This window comes from Phyllobates terribilis, unplaced genomic scaffold (genome assembly GCF_046119375.1).
Source record: "Phyllobates terribilis strain yellow unplaced genomic scaffold, ASM4611937v1 Scaffold_1__5_contigs__length_1240528914, whole genome shotgun sequence".
In the NCBI taxonomy this organism is placed as follows: domain Eukaryota; kingdom Metazoa; phylum Chordata; class Amphibia; order Anura; family Dendrobatidae; genus Phyllobates; species Phyllobates terribilis.
Genome location: NW_027362761.1, coordinates 44,385,210 through 44,404,463, shown reverse-complemented (window position 1 = coordinate 44,404,463; position 19,254 = coordinate 44,385,210).

Sequence of the window (19,254 nt, the reverse complement as noted above, 5' to 3'; positions counted from 1 at the left end):
ATGTCACGGCCCAGGTCATATAGCTGCCCATTGTCCCCTGACCACTGAGCAAATGGACTGTAGCATGGGACGCCGGTATTCATTCTACACATATCCAGCTTACAGTGTGGACTGTCCACCCGGCAAAGGGCCCCAAGCTTGTCGTGTAAAAGTGAATGGCCTGCATATGACTGGACTACTAGACTAAGGGGGTTTGGTGACCCTCGTGAGGGCAACATTCCGTCTCCAATTGATCCCTGGGAAGAGATCTGAGTGGCCAGAGTGATCATTGAGACAGCACGAGGTACTGAGTCCCATGAGGTTGGCGTGGTCCAGGATTTATTGCACCTAGTTATCATAGGTCGGGTCTTTGTGTTGTTTTGGGACTTGTGGGGAGGGGCAGAGACCTCAATTGTTCCGGTAAGAAACGAGTTGGCCCTAAAAAAGTCTCACCAACCCCAGAGTGTGACGAGTTTCCCTTCTGCATAGTAGGTAAAGAGAAGAAGATAGTATCCTCACATGAGGCAGACATTCTGGAGGTAGGGGTAACCAGAGAAAATTTTGGGTTCACCCAACATAGGGACCTAACTCTAAAAGAGGCGTTCAATCAGGTAACCGTTATAAATGGCATAACACAGGAGTCAGGGGCTGACAATAGGTTTCCCTATTTCATGTTGAGTGGGGACTTATTGTACCGGGTAACTAAGAAATTGTTGGTATCAGGACCCTAAAGGGTGTTGGACAGGGCCCATTCACATGTCTTGGGTGGCCATCTGGGGGTGGAAAAAACTCAAGAACGGGTCATGCGGAGGTACCATTGGCCCAGATGTCACTGTGAAATCCTAGGGTATTGCAAGTCCTGTGCCACCTGCCAGTTAACCACTACCACCTCTCCTTTGCAAAATCCTCTTGTGCCACTATCCATCAAGGCAGGGCCACAGAGAAAACACGTTGAAACTCCATGTTGGCTGGACAGACCAGAAATGGACACGGAGGGTGTCACCATGGCAGAGACACTGTCACCGGCCCAGAAACAACAGTGCTGAGAACTGCTTCAGCAGAACTGGGACCTGTTTTCAGAGTTGCCAAGACATACGCAGGATGGTGAACATGGAATCCTGATGAAACCACATGTGCAGGTGAACCAAAAGCCATATAGAATCCTCAAAGCTCACCACAAGGTGATTTCGAAGGAGGGGGCTAAAATTGAAGCGTATCCAATACCAAGCGGTGATGAACTCATAGAGAAGCTAGGGTCAGCTAGATGCATCACCTCCCTGGACCTAACGAAAGGTTACTGGCAAATCCTCCTCTCTCAATGTGCCAAGAAGAAGACGGCCTCTTTTACACCTGACAGATGCTTCCAGTATAACAGAAGCCAATTCGGGCTGCAAAGAGACCCAGCTACCTTCCAGAGGGCCATAGACCGGCTCTTAGACCCTCACAAAAGGTAAGTTACCTCGACAATATTGTGATATTCAGCCCGGATTGGGGAAGTCATCTGCAGAAGGTCCAGGCCATGCTGGATGAGCTGAGCAAAGTGGGGTTTACCATAAACCCAAAGTAGTGTGCCATCGGGAAAAAGAAGGGAAAATATCTGGGCTACATCGTCTGAAGAAGCAAAGTAAAGCCACAAGTGAAAACGGTGGAGGCAGTCCAAAATTGGTTGAAACCAATCTCCAAAGAACAGTTTCGGGCATTTCTGGGAATGGTGGAATACTATCAGCGGTGTATCCTTAATTTCACCATGATGGCGCACCCCTGACCGACCTTCTTAAGGGCACGAAGACGTTAATGGCTAAATGGCCTCTTGAAGCAGAGATGGCATTCCAAGAGTTGAAACTCAGGGCTACAGGTCTTCATATTTCATGTGGAACCAGGCCTGGGAAGCTGCACAGTAATGCAGATGCCCTGTTTAGAGGAGGAGGGAGGAGTTCTGAGGATAGATTAGCAACCTTTTAGAGCATTTGGTGTGGGGTGGGTCTGGAGGTACAAGCTCTGGATCTCTACTGTCATGTCAAGGAAAGCTAAACCGTTGGTTGTTTGTTCCTGAAGCAGGTGGTTACCCATAGCAACAAGGACTATGCCATAAGTTAAGTTTTGTCTTTCCTGTTAGGCTGGGAAGGCCGTGTTTGTTTTGCTAACATTGCCGTGATTTAAACAGTACTCTTAGCCAGTCAGTACTCTTAACCATCAGAACATTTAAAGAGAGTGTTCCTGTGTCTACCTCTATGTGCAGCCGAGTGAATCGATCTACCACAGTATAGCTATTGATTCTTTCACAGTGTATCACCAAGGCATGAGTAAGAAGTGGCTATTAAACTGCATATATAGGGTTAGTCTGCATGTTAATATTGTTATGAAGGTTCCCGGCCGCAGTACTGAAAGTGTGACACTCAGGAGTAAATTAACTTTATTTCTCCCAGGAGCTGCCAGCTCAGTCATGCAGGCATGCATGGAACAATTACAGTCACCACTCACAGCACTGAGAGCAGCAGCTGCAACCTCACTCCCGGCACTGACTGACAGCCGGCTTGGCAATGATGCACTGCTGAGTCCAAAGTTAATTTTCTCACAAGTGCCGCACTTTCATGACTGCGACTGGGCACCTATGTAATGCTCTTAAAATGCAGATAAACCTTATATTTGCAGGTTAATAGCATTATCAGATCTGACAGGTTCCGTGAGGCAATGTTCACACATTCAGTATTTTATATCAGCACGTGTAAGCCAAAATCGGGAGAGGGACAATCAGAGGAAAAGTATAAGATAAGTCACCGCTTCTGCATTTTTCATCCACTCCTGGTTTTGGCTTACAAATACTGATGTAAAATACTGACCAAATACTGAACGTGGCCTTAAAAGGGTTTCCCCCCAAAGTACATTTTAATTAATAGGTCTTGGAACAATAAGTTCCACAATTGGATGTGATTAAAAAAATGTCCCTGTGCTGAGATAATCTTATAAATGTGCCCCTCCTATGCCCTGTGTAATGGCTGCCTGACCATGCATGAACATGGTCTGATCATACCACATCTCCTGGACAGGGAGCAAGAAAAAGAGAGGATACAGAGAGGACAGCACGGGATCGCAAATGATTCATTCTGTGAGGTAAAACAATGTTTTTAAACAGGTAGAGAAATGTTTTATCTCACAGAAAGCAGCATCTGCGATCCTATGCCGTTCTTCTGTATACTCTTTTGCTGCCTCCCCTGCATAGGAGATGTGATATGATCAGACACAGCCATTACACAGGGGCATATTTATAGGATTATGCCAGCAGAGGAAGATTTTTTTTTAACACATCCAATTGTGAAACTTATTATCATTCCAAGATCAATTGATTAAAATGAACTTTGTTTGTGGGAAAACCCCTTTAAGCATATGAAAAAATAGCAAATATCTTGTAAATATATGACTAGCATTAGAGAATAAGGCATATCATTCTTCCCCAATATTAACTCAAATAGGCATATACAGTACAGACCAAAAGTTTGGACACACCTTCTCATTTAAAGATTTTTCTGTATTTTCATGACTTTGAAAATTGAACATTCACACTGAAGGCATCAAAACTATGAATTAACACATGTGGAATTATATACAAAAAAGTGTGAAACAACTGAAAATATGTCTTATATTCTAGGTTCTTCAAAGTAGCCACCTTTTGCTTTGATGACTGCTTTGCACACTCTTGGCATTCTCTTGATGAGCTTCAAGAGGTAGTCACCGGAAATGGTTTTCACTTCACAGGTGTGCCCTGTCAGGTTTAATAAGTGGGATTTCTTGCCTTATAAATGGGGTTGGGACCATCAGTTGTGTTGTGCAGAAGTCAGGTGGATATACAGCTGATAGTCCTACTGAATAGACTGTTAGAATTTGTATTATGGCAATAAAAAAGCAGCTAAGTAAAGAAAAATGAGTGGCTATCATTACTTTAAGAAATGAAGGTCAGTCAGTCCGAAAAATTGGGCAAACTTTGAAAGTGTCCCCAAGTGCAGTTGCAAAAACCATCAAGCGCTACAAAGAAACTGGCTCACATGAGAACCGCCCCAGGAAAGGAAGACCAAGAGTCACCTCTGCTTCTGAGGATAAGTTTATCCGAGTCACCAGCCTCAGAAATCGCAGGTTAACAGCAGCTCAGATTAGAGACCAGGTCAATGCCACACAGAGTTCTAGCAGCAGACACATCTCTTCAACAACTGTTAAGATGAGACTTTGTGCAGCAGGCCTTCAAGGTAAAATAACTGCTAGGAAACCACTGCTAAGGAGAGGCAACAAGCAGAAGAGACTTGTTTGGGCTAAAGAACACAAGGAATGGACATTAGACCAGTGGAAATCTGTGCTTTGGTCTGAGGAGTCCAAATTTGAGATCTTTGGTTCCAACCAAAGTGTCTTTGTGCGATGCAGAAAAGGTGAACGGATGGACTCTACATGCCTAGTTTCCACCATGAAGCATGGAGGAGGAGGTGTGATGGTGTGGGGGTGCTTTGCTGGTGACACTATTGGGGATTTATTCAAAATTGAAGGCATACTGAACCAGCATGGCTGCCACAGCATCTTGCAGCGGCATGCTATTCCATCCGGTTTGCGTTTAGTTGGACCATCATTTATTTTTCAACAGGACAATGACCCCAAACACACCTCCAGGCTGTGTAAGGGCTATTTGACCAAGAAGGAGAGTGATGGGGTGCTATGCCAGATGACCTGGCCTCCATAGTCACCAGACCTGAACCTTATCGAGATGGTTTGCGGTGAGCTGGACCGCAGAGTGAAGGCAAAAGGGTCAACAAGTGCTAAGCATCTCTGGGAACTCCTTCAAGATTGTTGGAAGACCATTTCCGGTGACTCCCTCTTGAAGCTCATCAAGAGAATGCCAAGAGTGTGCAAAGCAGTCATCAAAGCAAAAGGTGGCTACTTTGAAGAACCTAGAATATAAGACATATATTCAGTTGTTTCACACTTTTTTGTTAAGTATATAATTCCACATGTGTTAATTCATAGTTTTGATGCCTTCAGTGTGAATGTACAATTTTCATAGTCATGAAAATACAGAAAAATCTTTAAATGAGAAGGTGTGTCCAAACTTTTGGTCTGTACTGTATAAAGTAATACATGTAAATAATACCACAATACGAATCCAAGCACTAATAGTGTGACGTTCGTACTGTATTCTCAGCATAAGTACATGTGAATATGTTATATAATGGCATAAATATTTAAACAGTAATACTATTTACCTGGAGTAAATGCTCATTTCCCTTGGAGCCACGCCAACAGGGGCATTTACTCCCGGTAAACAATATTACTGTTTACATATGCATGTAATTGTATAACATATGCACATAATGGTTAGTCATATATTTACAATTTCAAAATAGTACATTATTTTCATTCCAAAATCTGCGGTTGTGTCCCTGTTACGAGTGCCGCCATTCCATTGATGTAACTCTTTTTCACTATGTATTTTATGGTTTACATTACAAAATGTTCATGATATTTTTCATGATACTGGCTATTTATGCACAATTCTTTACAGGCTTAAAAGCCAGATTGGAGTCTAAACCTTTTCACAGATGTCCAGGTTATTAATGTATACTGCAGATTGCTCATGGCAAAGTCCACATTTTATTATGTAAGGTCTACTTATACAGGGGGTACGGAAAGTGTTCAGACCCCTTTACATTTTTCACTCTTTGTTTCATTGCAGCTATTTGGTAAATTCTAAAAAGTTCATTTTTTTCTCATTAAAGTACACTCTCCACCCCATCTTGACTGAAAAAAAAAACAGAAATGTAGAAATTTTTGCAAATTTATTAAAAAAGAAAAACTGAAATATCACAGGGTCATAAGTATTCAGACCCTTTGCTCAGTATTGAGTAGAAGCACCCTTTTGAGCTAGTACAGCCATGAGTCTTCTTGGGAATGATGCAACAAGTTTTTCACACCTGGATTTGGGGATCTTCTGCCATTCTTCCTTGCAGATCCACTCCAGTTTCGTCAGGTTGGATGGTGAACGTTGGTGGACAGCCATTTTCAGGTCTCTCCAGAGATGCTCAATTGGGTTTAGGTCAGCGCTCTGGCTGGGCCAGTCAAGAATGGTCACAGAGTTGTTCTGAAGCCACTCCTTTGTTAATTTATTTTATCATCATCATTTTTATTTGATTTTTCAAAACATAAATACATAACATACATCTAATCTGGTACATAGAGAGGTAAGAGTTCCCATACGCAGACTGAGTCTATAACAACTCTATTCACATATTTAATTGGTATAACAGATATAACAAACAACAAAATGAATTAGTTGACAGTTTATGTCTTATATCTCATTGAAGCCATCATGGATAATTAATGCATTTATATCTATGCCAGAAGTCCTGGCCCATTGATTGTTCCTCTCACCATTCTCTTCTTCATTTTAAGTTAAACGAAGAGGACCTAAGTTATTTTTGAGATCTTCTAGTATATACCATGCTGTAGATGTAAAGCATTCTACCATTTCCTTTTGATCTCTATTGAACAGCAATTTATAATAAACTGTTTCCATTTTAGAAGGTATTTACCCGCTTGCTTCTCTTTATTACCTAGGGCATCCTGTTGTTCTACCTCCATATAATGCTTCATTTGTGCTATTAGTTCCATAATGGGGGGGGGGGTATTGGGATCTAGCCAATGTTTTAGGAGCTGTTTTTTTGCCAATATAAGCCAGGTATGTAGTAGCTTGGGGGGACTCCCTATTAATTTGTTAGGGTTGTTTATGTTAGTCCAAACATGCAGCAGGGCTAAACATGGAGAAAGGACATATCCTGGTCCCCATGTGGTGTTAATCATGTCAGCTACCTGGTCCCAATAGGAAACCAATGCAGGACAGGACCAAAGGCCGTGTAGGAGGTCAGAATGTGGATATTGGCTCTTGGGACATGCAATTAGTCTATTAGAAAGTGGGTCTTTTTTTGGTAGATTAAAGGCGTATGTCGCACCATGCATGATTTTGAACGGAGTTTCTCTCCACGACTCATTTATAATATGTTTCCTGAATATCCTCCAACCCGTTCTAATCTTCTCGGGGATATCTACATCATCAAGTTGTTGTTTCCAGTATTTAAAAAAGGTATCTGGATGTGTTTCCACAAGGTTAGGTTTCATTGATGAATATACTGTATATATTGAGGGGGTACCCATTGGAGATGACAGGATATTATCCAGTTCATTTCAGGAAGTTTCAAAGGTAACATCTCTTAAGTTCGCCATGACGGAGAGTTTGATCTGTTCATATTGGAAATAGTGCTGTGAGGGTAGTTCATATTTTCCTAAAGTTTCTGCACGTTAGCTATCTCTGTTCAAATGGGTGAAGAAGGTGAGATACGTTCACAACACCAGCTTGTTGCCATTTTATAAAGAATTTATTTTCACTACCTTGGGGGAATTCTGAGTTGTGCCACAACGGAAGGTGTTTTGAGATTCTGAATGAAAGGCCATATTTTTTACTGACTGCTTTCTATGTAGAGATAGTATCTCTAAAGATCACGGATTTCTTGATTACGAAGGGTAGCGAGATAAAACGTGAGTGGAGGAGAGCTCCTTTGTTATTTTAGCTGTGTGCTTAGGGTCATTGTCTTGTTGGAAGGTGAACCTTCGGCCAAGTCTGAGGTCCAGAGCACTCTGGAAGAGATTTTCATCCAGGATATCTCTGTACTTGGCCGCATTCATGTTTCCTTCAATTGCAACCAGTCGTCCTGTTCCTGCAGCTGAAAAACACCCCCATAGCATGATACTGCCACCACCATGTTTCACTGTTGGGATTGTATTGGGTAGGTGATGAGCAGTGCCTGGTTTTCTCCACACATACCGCTTAGAATTATCACCAAAAAGTTCTATCTTCAGCTCATCAGACCAAGGAATCTTATTTCTCATAGTCTGGGAGTCCTTCGTATGTTTTTGAGCAAACTCTATGTGGGCTTTCATTTGTCTTGCACTGAGGAGAGGCTTCAGTCGGGCCCTCTGCCATAAAGGCTCGACTGATGGAGAGATGCAGTGATAGTTGACTTTGTGGAACTTTCTCCCATCTCCCTACTGCATCTCTGGAGGTCAGCCACAGTGATCTTAGGATTCTTCTTTACCTCTCTCACCAAGGCTCTTCTCCCACGATGGCTCAGTTGGGCTGGACGGACAGGTCTAGGAAGACTTCTGGTGGTCCCAAACTTCTTCCATTTAAGGATTATGAAGGCCACGGTGCTCTTAGGTACCTTGAGTAATGCAGAAATTCTTTTGTAACCTTGGCCAGATCTGTGCCTTGCCACAATTCTGTCTCTGAGCTCCTTGGGCAATTCGTCTGAGCTCATGATTCTCATTTGGTCTGACATGCACTGTGAGCTGTGAGGTCTTAAATAGACAGGTGTGTGCCTTTCCAAATCAAGTCCTATCAGTTTAATTAAACACAGCTGGACTCCAATGAAGGAGTAGAACCATCTCAAGGAGGATCACAAGGAAATGGACAGCATGTGACTTAAATATGAGTGTCTGAGCAAAGGGTTTGAATATTTATGACAATGTGTTATTTCAGTTTTTCTTTTTTAATAAATTTGAACAATTTCTATATTTCTGTTTTTTTTTTTCAAGTCAAAATGGGGTGCAGAGTGTACTTTAATGAGAAAAAAAATAAACTTTTTAGAATTTACCAAATGGCTGCAATGAAACAAAGAGTGAAAAATTTAAAGAGGTCTGAATATTTTCTGTAACCACTGTATTGGCTGGAATCGAGAACGGACATCATGTCCCGTTTGCAGAGCCCCTGATGTGGGGGGAGTTTCCACTGTTTAGGCACAAGTGACCAGATTTTGGAAACTAAACCCCTCAAGGAATTTATCTAAAGGTGTGGTGAGCACCTTGAACCCACAGGTGCTTCACAGAATTTTATAACGTTGAGCCATGAAAAAAAAAAACATTTTTCCCACAAACATGTTCCTTTTTCCCCATAGTGTTCATTTTCACAAAGGTAACAATAGAAAATGGACAGAACAATTTGTTGTGCAATTTGAGTAAAACGATACCCCCATATGTGGTGGAAAACAACTGTTTGGGCGCACAACAGGGCTAGGAACGGTAGGAGCGCCATTGGCTGAAATAGATTGCGGACGCCCTGTCACGTTTGCAGAGCCCCTGATGTGCCTAAACAGTGGAAACCCCCAACAAGTGACCCCGAATTCATCCAGATCCAGAGGTGTAGTTAGCATTTTTAACCCTTAGTCATTTTCCTTTGACTCAGCCCAATGTTATTCAATTTGGTGAATTGCCCATTTTTTTCACTAAGATGTTACTTTTCGCCTTAAGTTTTAAAAGGGGTAATAGGAGAAAATGGATGTACAATGTGGTCATATGTGGTTGAAAACTACTTTTGAGTGCAAAGCTCAGAAGGGAAGGATCGCCATATTGTAGTGCACATTTTGCTGGAATGGTTTGAGGGTGCTGTTTCACATTGGCAGAGCCCCTAAAGTGCCAGAACAGCAGAACCAAGCATAAGTGACCTCACATTTTACAAACTATACCTTGCAATGACTTCATCTAGGGGGTGCAGTGATCATATTGACACCACGGGTGTGTCAGAATTTTATAGCTTTGGGCGGTGAAGAAAAAAAAATACATTTTTACCACAAAATGTTGTTTTAGCTCCAGATTTTTACATTGTCACATGGGGAAATGGGTAAAAATGGCACCAAAATTTGTCACACAATCTCTGTTGAATGTAGCAATACCCCCTTTGTGGCTGTACCGTACTGCTTAGCCACACGGCGAGACTTGGAAGGAAAGAAGCGCTATTTGACTCTTGGAGAACAAATAATAAATTATTGTAGAATAGTTTGCCGACTCTATATACTCAGCTCCCAATTGCCAGAAGAGCATAAGCTCCCCCCTCCAGTGACCCGATTTTGGAACTTACACCCCTCTGGGAATTTATCTACACGTTGACTATTTTAAGTGAAAATTGCAAATCTGCCAGTACATTGTGCCCAGCTCGTGTTTCTGGAGACATGGACCCTATAAATTAAGTGGGCTCTCATCATTACAAAAATGCCAAACGTGAGTGCTAACTGCGGAAGGGAGGGGGGGGGTATTTGGAAGTGCAGATGTCGCTGGATTTCTTTTGGGGGGAGCCATAACGCTTTTCCAGAGCCTTTGTGCTACAAGTAACGTGGAAGCCCCTTATATTTCCATTGACAGACCTGAGTGGGTACTTGCTTTATTTGTGGATTGAGTTGAAGCTTTTCTTGGGAACATTTTACATAACATTTTGGATCACATTTAAACTGCACTCTAGGCTGAGCACTTACATTGGGGTTTGAATGATGTGACTCAGATGAAACTCCTGAGGGATCCATTCACTATGAGTCAGCAGTTACTCTGGACTCCGTCTCGCCTCTGTTCAGTGGTGTCCTCTTCAGAAGTGCACAAAACCGTTGTCGACCTCGCCGGATCATAGGCCAGACGGCATCCACAGTGTCTATCTGCCTCATTATAGGGAATATTCCGCCGGGGGTTCCGCCTAAATCACGTATTTCAGAGACTTACACCGAAACTCTGGTGTAAGCACTCAGTGTAGAGCGCAGGATAGATGTGTGCCGAGCCTTACTTCGATCTTTGTGAGGCAGCATGAACAAATCAACAGCAAGTGAAGAATTGGATTTATTTTTTACACCATTCCTCATGAGGTAGAAGTGATTGGACGACTTTATTCTTCGGGTCGGTGCGATTACAGCGATACCAAATTTATATAATTTTTTTTATGTTTGGCTGCTGTCACTCACTAGAAAACGCTTTTTTATTTTTCAAAACAGTGTTTGCATGGCCATATTTTTTCCATATTTCTGAAGGCAAGAGTCATGTGAGGGCTTGTTCTTTGTAGGACGATTGGCCGTGTTTATTGGTACCATTTTCCGTCACAACGTTTTTTGATCGTATTCTATTCCGATTTTTGGAAGGGAGAATTAACAAAAAGCAATTCAGGAATTGCTTTTTGTTTATAGCGTTCAAAGTGTGGTAAAAGTGAAAAGACAACTTTATTCTTCGGGTCAGTATGATTACAGGAATACCACATTAAAATCTTTTTTTATGTTTAGTCACTGTGAAGATCGGAGGTTGTGGGTTGTAATAATCACCTAGGCAGGTTAACAATGCAACAATATTTTATTCCTTGCATCCAAGGTTTTACAACAACTCCAGGTAAATGGCCAAAATACATTGCCTCTAGTCTACGATATCCCCTCCCTGGGGCGATACTCACTGTCTCCCAACTTTTGGTTGGCCTACGGCTTTCGTATCTCCAGCCAGTATAGTCTGTAGTCACAGTCCACGCTCCTTCAGACGACAGATAAAATGATAGAAGCACAGGTATCCAGTAGCAACAGTCCTGAACTAGAAAGTTCATAAAATCCAGACGACAGATCCCACAACTGTAACACGTTTATCCAGCCCAGTTGGCAACCGATCTCCAAATTCCATAAGCCATCCATACATGGGCTCCAGGACCTCAGCCTAGATTCTATTCCTTCAATGTCATTCCACCAACTCTGACTAAACATGAGGCTTCTCCTTCTCCCTCCCTGGGAGCCCTTCACCTGGGACTACATGCGAGACCCCCTGTGGTGATGGCTCTGGTGGGTCTACTATCCCCATCCACACAATGGGACTAGTGGCTGCTTGAACAATGGCTGGAGGCGCCCTGCGATAATAATGAGATTAATAGCATGATTGCTTTCCTTAATTAGCAATCTTGGGTCTGGCCTTCTGTATGCTTACTGTCACTGAATGGAAGCATTGATTCCTGAGGCTGAACTGATGAGCAAACAAATCACTAACAAAACACAGCAAGCAAATTTCTAATAAAAAACAAGTAAATCACTAAACACAATAATAAGATCGACGGAACCATTCCCCCGTGCCGGAAAAAGTCTGCACCCTTAGAGCCGTGTACTCCACTCTACGTCCATTGGTCCAGTAGTCTTAGAACAAGGCCGGCTCCTCAGTCGTTTTTACACAAAAACTATTTTATAGAAAAAATATTGTTTTTGCATTGCTCTATTCTGAGAGCTGTAGATTTTTTTTACTTTCCGCTGATGGAGCTGTGTGAAGGGCTTGTTTTTTGCGGGACAAGATTACGTTTTCAGAGATAGCATTTTTATTTACATTCGTCTATTTGATCGCGTTTTATTCAACTTTTTGTTCAGCAGTATGATGAAAGCATAATTTTTTGCCAGTTTTTTTTTTGTGTTCAGTGAAGGGGTTAAATAGTGGGACAGTTTTATAGGTCTGGTCGTTCCAAACGTGGTGATACCAGATATGTATACTTTGTTTATTTTTGTTTTTACATAAATATATGTATTTATTGGTTTAATATTTTTTTCATTTTGATTTTCTTTTGCAATTTTTTTTAACCTTGTCACAGGATGGGACATCAACTTTCCCTGCCCTGATCTAATACTCTGCAATGCTTGTAGGAACATGTATCACAATTTGGACAGTAAAATCACATAATCTTGAAATGCAAGTAGTACAAGGTATTGTCAGGGGCTATTGAAATCTTTATATATTACTCAGTCCAAATGTAAAATATTTGCTATACAGGTGAGAAGACAACCTTTCTTAGAATCTTCTAGAAGATCTTCCAAATATTTTATTAAAGGGGTATTCCCATCCAGTTCCCTTATGGCATATTGACAGGATATGTCATAAATGTATGATAAATGTGGATCACACCTCTGGGATGGGACCTGCATCCATCTGGAAAACAGGGCTGCAACAAGCATAGCTGTCAGAGGTGTCTGTGTGCACATATTTCTCTATTTATTTGTATGGCAATTCCAAATAGCTGAGATGGGAATTCCCATTTGAGTTGTCTACTCCAACTCTGTTTTTTTCTGAACTAGTTCTCAAAACTGGATAGCACACGCAAGATGTGAAAACTCTTTTACTTTTTTCCTCTGGAAGCCATGCCTTTTGTAATGGACGTCTTGGCTTTTAGCAAATTGTCCTTGAGGCTTTCATCAATATTATATTTAGGGTCTAAAAGTAGCAAATTTTTGCCCGAAAATGTATACTACTACACTTGATCACAAAAAAAGGAAAATGAGGGTTCTTTGCTGACATTTAAGCCGGTTTATCCATGTTCACTGTAGGTATAAGATATTGTCTACAGCTATATAATAGAGAGCTTCGTGTCACGACCATATTCAAAATTTATGTTGTGCGTGTAATCATTTTCTATGGGGAGAAAAACGTGATGGACTCAAATTGGCTCTCTAAGCTGTATGTGTGTATGGCAAATAATTACTGCTCATGCAGACGCAGTTCCTGCGATCATGGTCCAGGAGCCAAATTTCTTAGACTATAGTGCAAACTTAAATTTCCCATTTAATGTTTAGTTAAGTCACAATCTCATGTTATTCCCTTTATGAATAAACCAACTAGCCAAAAATAAGAAAAAAAATATCAGCATTATAAAACAAAACAGACTGACAAGATATCATTCACTAAGATAGCCCTTTATACAGTCTAGAGAGTAACACACAAATGACTATAAGACCGTCCAGTCAGATGTTACATGGAGCCAAATGTACATTCTTCTGTCCGTACATTCATTTATAGATTCCTTTTATCACACAACAGGACATTGAAGATTTATGCAGGTCAACGAATACAACCACTATGAGATGACAAGATTGTCCTAAATTAATATCAGTTACATGCAAAACATAGCACAACAAAGATCAAGAACATAACTGGAAGCCGCTCTGAAGTCAATGCTTTTACTGTGGAAATGTGAACAGGAACAATATCAAAAGTACATTCCACAAACATTTTTTGGCATATTTCAAATAATATATTTTCTTTTCACATATAGAAGATGGTTTCTCCTTGCCAATAATTACAATAACATCAGAGATACCGTATCTCTACAATTGCCATGTTCTAAAATACTTTTATGTAAGTGTACAGTTCCTTTTTCAATACACTAAAAAGGTCATTATACAAGTATGAACCCATCACATTATAAGGAGTGTTGGAAGAAATAAAACTGGTGGGAATTATGTGAAACAGTGTTGTGCTTACCTTTACCAAGACATTAGTGTTATTGCATGCTAGCAACAGTGCCACATTGCAGTAGCACCTCTGTCCACTAAAGATACTAGCTCTGTAAATATAGATTAGCTATAGAGTGGACGATCCCTTTAAGGATAGACTACCCACTAAAATGCCTGCTTTATGTTTTACGAATTCCAAGAAAATATTAATTAGCTATAGATGATCTCAATAATTTTGGCATTAGTAGGATATGCTAAATTACTTCAGACCCCATTTAAAAAAAAAAACAATGTATACTCACCTCCCGCAGAGGCTGTTTCAGTGATGTCGGAGATGCTACTCCTTCAAGGTCACGTCATGGTTGTTTCACGGGACTGCTGCAGCTAATCAGCGGCCACTGGATAGCTGCAGCCTTTACTATTTTGTCACAGTGATTATTGGCTGCAGCAGTCATGTCACACAACAATGTAACGTGATCAGCTTGGAACATAAGAGCCGGCATTGCTAGAACAGTGCTGCCGCAGGGGAAAAGTATCCTTGGCTTTGAATTTAAGGGCCCTGGAGTGATTAAGCAGGGGATGTCCATGTAGTGAGACATTTAATGAGACAGCTGTATTGTTAAAATTATAAGCCATGCCTCATGAGTTATAAAAGCTAGAGGGAAATGCTCCCAATTTTGCATGAATTTAGAAATCTTAATGAGCATTACCCTCCCAAAATGAAAATTGCAGCCACAATGCTCACCACTTTTATCTGGTACATGGGTCGGTTATTAAATGGTCAGTATGTGTAAACAAGTTTCTGTATGTAGAAATTCCTGAGACCTGCTTTGGATGACTATCACTGAAGAGATAGATTGGCAAATACTTAGTGCCAAAAATACATTTAATAATTGTTAAAATGTTTTTATACAAGGAAGCAATCAGATCTCTACCTGAATATAAGAATTTGTGCAAGTACCTCTGTTACTGGGCAGGACAGTTGTCAACACAACCATGTGATACCCAGCAGGCATCATGCATGCATCCTACTAATCAGAACAGGACTTATGCATGATAGAAACTGGGTGTTGATGGTTACCTCAACAACGGTCCCTCCAGCATGCAGCAATGTGCCCCTAAGATCCATGTCTGACTGCACAGGACAGGCACAGCTCAACCCCTTTAAAAATAATTACTATGCAGTCTTGTGGCCCCCACATACAGACTAATGTTGGCTGAAACCACCGTCCATACGGACGGGTCTAATGTGTATAGGGGCGCCGGCCAACTGATGGTCTGGGGAGATGTCAATCACATATGTCTGATTTCGGACAGTCAATCGCATTGTTCTCCTTGAGATAAGCCAATGGCTGACAAGTCAGTCGGTGGCTATCTCATAGAGAACACAGGAGCGCTCAGCCGCGCTAGCACTTCTGTGTATGGGAGAGTCTACTGAGCTGGCGGTCAGCCATCATTCAGTTGACAGCCATCTAATGTGTATAGCCAGCTTTACATAAAGAACAGAATACCACAGCTGATACTAAGCCACTCTCCAACTCTCAATTGTCAGTACTAATGAAGTTTTGAGCTGAACAGTCTGAAATATTTGACAGTCTGGTTGCAACAGATCATCAAGTAGAGCAAGGCAGGGTTTCCATTAAACTGAGGGCAGAAAAGAGCCATAGCAGAACAAGCGTTACAACTTTTTACACTATCTAATGTATTGACCTTATTACTCTAAAAGTAAGAAGCTTTTTTGTACATAGTCTCGATAAAGGAAAATGTTACAAATCTACAGGTATTAAAAAAAGTTTCTTCAGGCCAAATATAAATTGCTGTAGTCAGTCTGCGTGACTGCAGAATTCTAACAGTGTACAATCTGCACACTGTCAAGATTACCCTTTGCTACCTATTCGAGTGTCGTCCCATGACCACTCCTATGCAATATGAATACTGGCTGTATTATGTCAACTAGCAACTCTTCCTACTTTACTCTTCCTCGATTTTCAATGGAGAGAAACAGGAAAAGATGCTAGTCTGCATGTGAACATAAGTATGCAATCCCATATGCAAGTAGCGGAGGAGAATCCCGACAGAGTGCATATGGCACAATGTTCAGATTTAGCAATCTGCAGTCACATAGACTGACAACAGAAATGTATGTTTAGCACGGAAAATCCTTTTAAGCAAATGTCTCGTGAACGTTCACCTATTCATCTTTTTTAGAATTATATTGTACAATACTGAAGCAATTTACTTGAAGTGAAATGGAAGACTATGGAAATATTTCAAGTAGCTGCATTAAGCATAGAATATCACTCATGTATCCGTGTGATGGCCAAAACTATTATGGGGCTTGGCATGCATCCTCCTATGGAAGCTACAATAGTATTGGCAGAATCAGCCAAGAAACAGATTGCTGATGTTTGGAAACTAGCTATAATTTTCCAATGGCTATAAAGCTAAATATTTTTAATAACACTCTTAAAGGGAATCTGTCACCCCCTGGGAGATTTGAGACCTCTAATATGGGCATACAGGTTATAGAAAAGTAAATCTATACCTACCAGTATGCCTCATAGTAGAGGTCTGCTTGCAGAGAAATGTGTTTTTATAAAATCTGTCTTCACATGCTTGGCGCTGGGGGACGCCAAGAAATCCCCACCTATCTGATTAGTAATCCCAGAAATCCCCGCCTATTTGTTTATTTAGCCTCACCCCCCCCCCAGCTCCAGCATGTTATCCCCCTCTCCTGTGACGTGCAGGGGAGGGGGAGAACATGCTAAATAAACAAATAGGCAGGGATTTCTGGGCTTACTAATCAGATAGGCGGGGATTTCTGGGCTTACTAATCAGATAGGCGGGGATTTCTGGGCTTACTAATCAGATAGGCGGGGATTTCTGGGCTTACTAATCAGATAGGCGGGGATTTCTGGGCTTACTAATCAGATAGGCGGGGATTTCTGGGCTTACTAATCAGATAGGCGGGGATTTCTGGGCTTACTAATCAGATAGGCGGGGATTTCTGGGTTTACTAATCAGATAGGCGGGGATTTCTGGGATTACTAATCAGATAGTTGGGGATTTCTTGGCGTCCCCTGGGTGCCAAGCATGTGAAAACAGATTTTCTAAAAACACATTTCTCTGCAAGCAGACCTATACCTACCTGTATGCCTTGTTGTAGAGATTCACATTTCTATCACCTAATTGCCCATATTAGAGGTCTGATATCCCCCAGGGGGTGACAGATTCCCTTTAAACACTAAACCTGAAACTTTTACAGGGACGGACATTATAAACTGCATATCATAGCCCTGCACAAATATTCACTGCATGATTTTTCAGTGAAGAACAGAAAAGGTCATACTAAACATATTTGGGCTACCTCAATGCCCAAATAGCTTCATTCCATGTATAGTAAATATAATCAAAAGCAAGTATCTACTGTGCAGTAGAACAAGCAGCTACATTCTAAGTGCTAAGGTAATGTAAACACTTTTATGCTTAAAGGCCCCCATACACAATAGAATAAAGTCGGCTGAACTTGCCGATATTGGAAGAGATAAGGATCCAGCATATCCAATTCGACCAGACAAGAATTCTTTTTCTTCTAAGAGATAAGCCACTGGAAGAAATGTCTGGCAACAGGCTCTCTAATTGGGACACTTGGCAGAGCAAGCGCCCTTATGTTTGGGAGAGTCGGGCAAGATAGCTGCCAGCCAAACCATTGTCTGGCTGATTGCTTTCTAAAGTGTATGAAGGACTAAACATGAAGACATTTTCCATATCTTCAACTAGAAATTTTCCCATGCATGAAAAAATGTCTCAAGGGTCAGCAGTCAATTTATGTATAGTCTACCAAAAGCTACAGTTTTTTGGAATAGTGCAATCAGACCTCATTTTCTTACTAGCAAATATTAGGTCCCAGATAACTTAAAGAGTAACTAAACTTTTTATTTTTTTAATTATCCTTTTGGCATTGCAAAGTTATGGATGCAAAATAAGTATATTGCAGAGAAGCCTAACTCCCAAACACTTAATGCTGCTTTCAACTGCTGCTCAGCAAGAATCTGTACACTATATTCAGTCTGTATAAGGGACTTTCCCTGTCTGAGAATGAGGCCATAGCCCCACTCTCAGTATTCAGTCAGTATTTTTTCTCAGGAGTGGGAGCCAAAACCAGGTGAGGAACAATCAGAGAAAAGGTAGAATAGAAACAAGTCACCAATTCTGCATTTATCACCCACTCCTGGTTTTGGCTCCCACTTCTGTGAAAAAATACTGACCGAATACTGACCAAATACTGATAGTGGGGCCGTGTCCTTAGACTGCAGTTGGAAATAAAGAGGCTCAGACAGGAAAATTCCCATATATAAACGTTCTGTTGGGATCATGCTGAAAGACAGTTGCAAGCAGCTTCAAAAGGAGCATAAACTGGGCTTTGAAACAGTACTGTAGCATACTGAAGAGAGAAGAAAGCAAAGTACATGGGAGTATCTTTCAATCCTTCAGGATAATTACAGAAAATAAAGGTTAGTAACTCATTAAGTCCTCAGCTATAGGGCAAAATAGCAGTGAGCTTAGGGCCAAAAAGAAAACGCGAAAAAACCCAAACGTACAATTTTACAATTTGAATTATACAATTATGGTGGGTAAACATTCCTCTGCTGTTAAACTATTTTACTTCAATATAATGTCCTTTTAATCAACAAAACCTAAATTATCTAGATTTTGTACATGGGGAAAGAAAACGATTCAGTAGCAATGAAGATAAAAAAAAAATTATTATTCTTTCATATAGCCTATTAACTGGGTTTTCAAGACCTAATAGGAGACTGATTTTACCAGTTGGGGTCCAAATTTCAACACCTTAACTCAACATATGAATGAAGGGGTTGCTGCAAGTGAACAGAACTGAGCTGCAGTGCCAAGCACAGCCATATGTATGGCACTGTTCCTGAGTAAACAATTATAGGAATGTCTCCTTTCCTAGGCTGGCAAAGCACTTAATTTAACTGGTCAGGGTGCCAAGAATCAATCTTTGATTGGTTTGGTTGTAAGTCTATAGGCCCCCCATTCACATTAGATAAAGGTTGGCCAAACCTTTCGATATAAATGGGTTCTGCCAACAGACTTTTAAAAAAAAGGGGTGCATGCTTTCCTCAGCACAAATGGCATTGAGGGTTACAGATAATTTAGTGACAAAGAATTTATA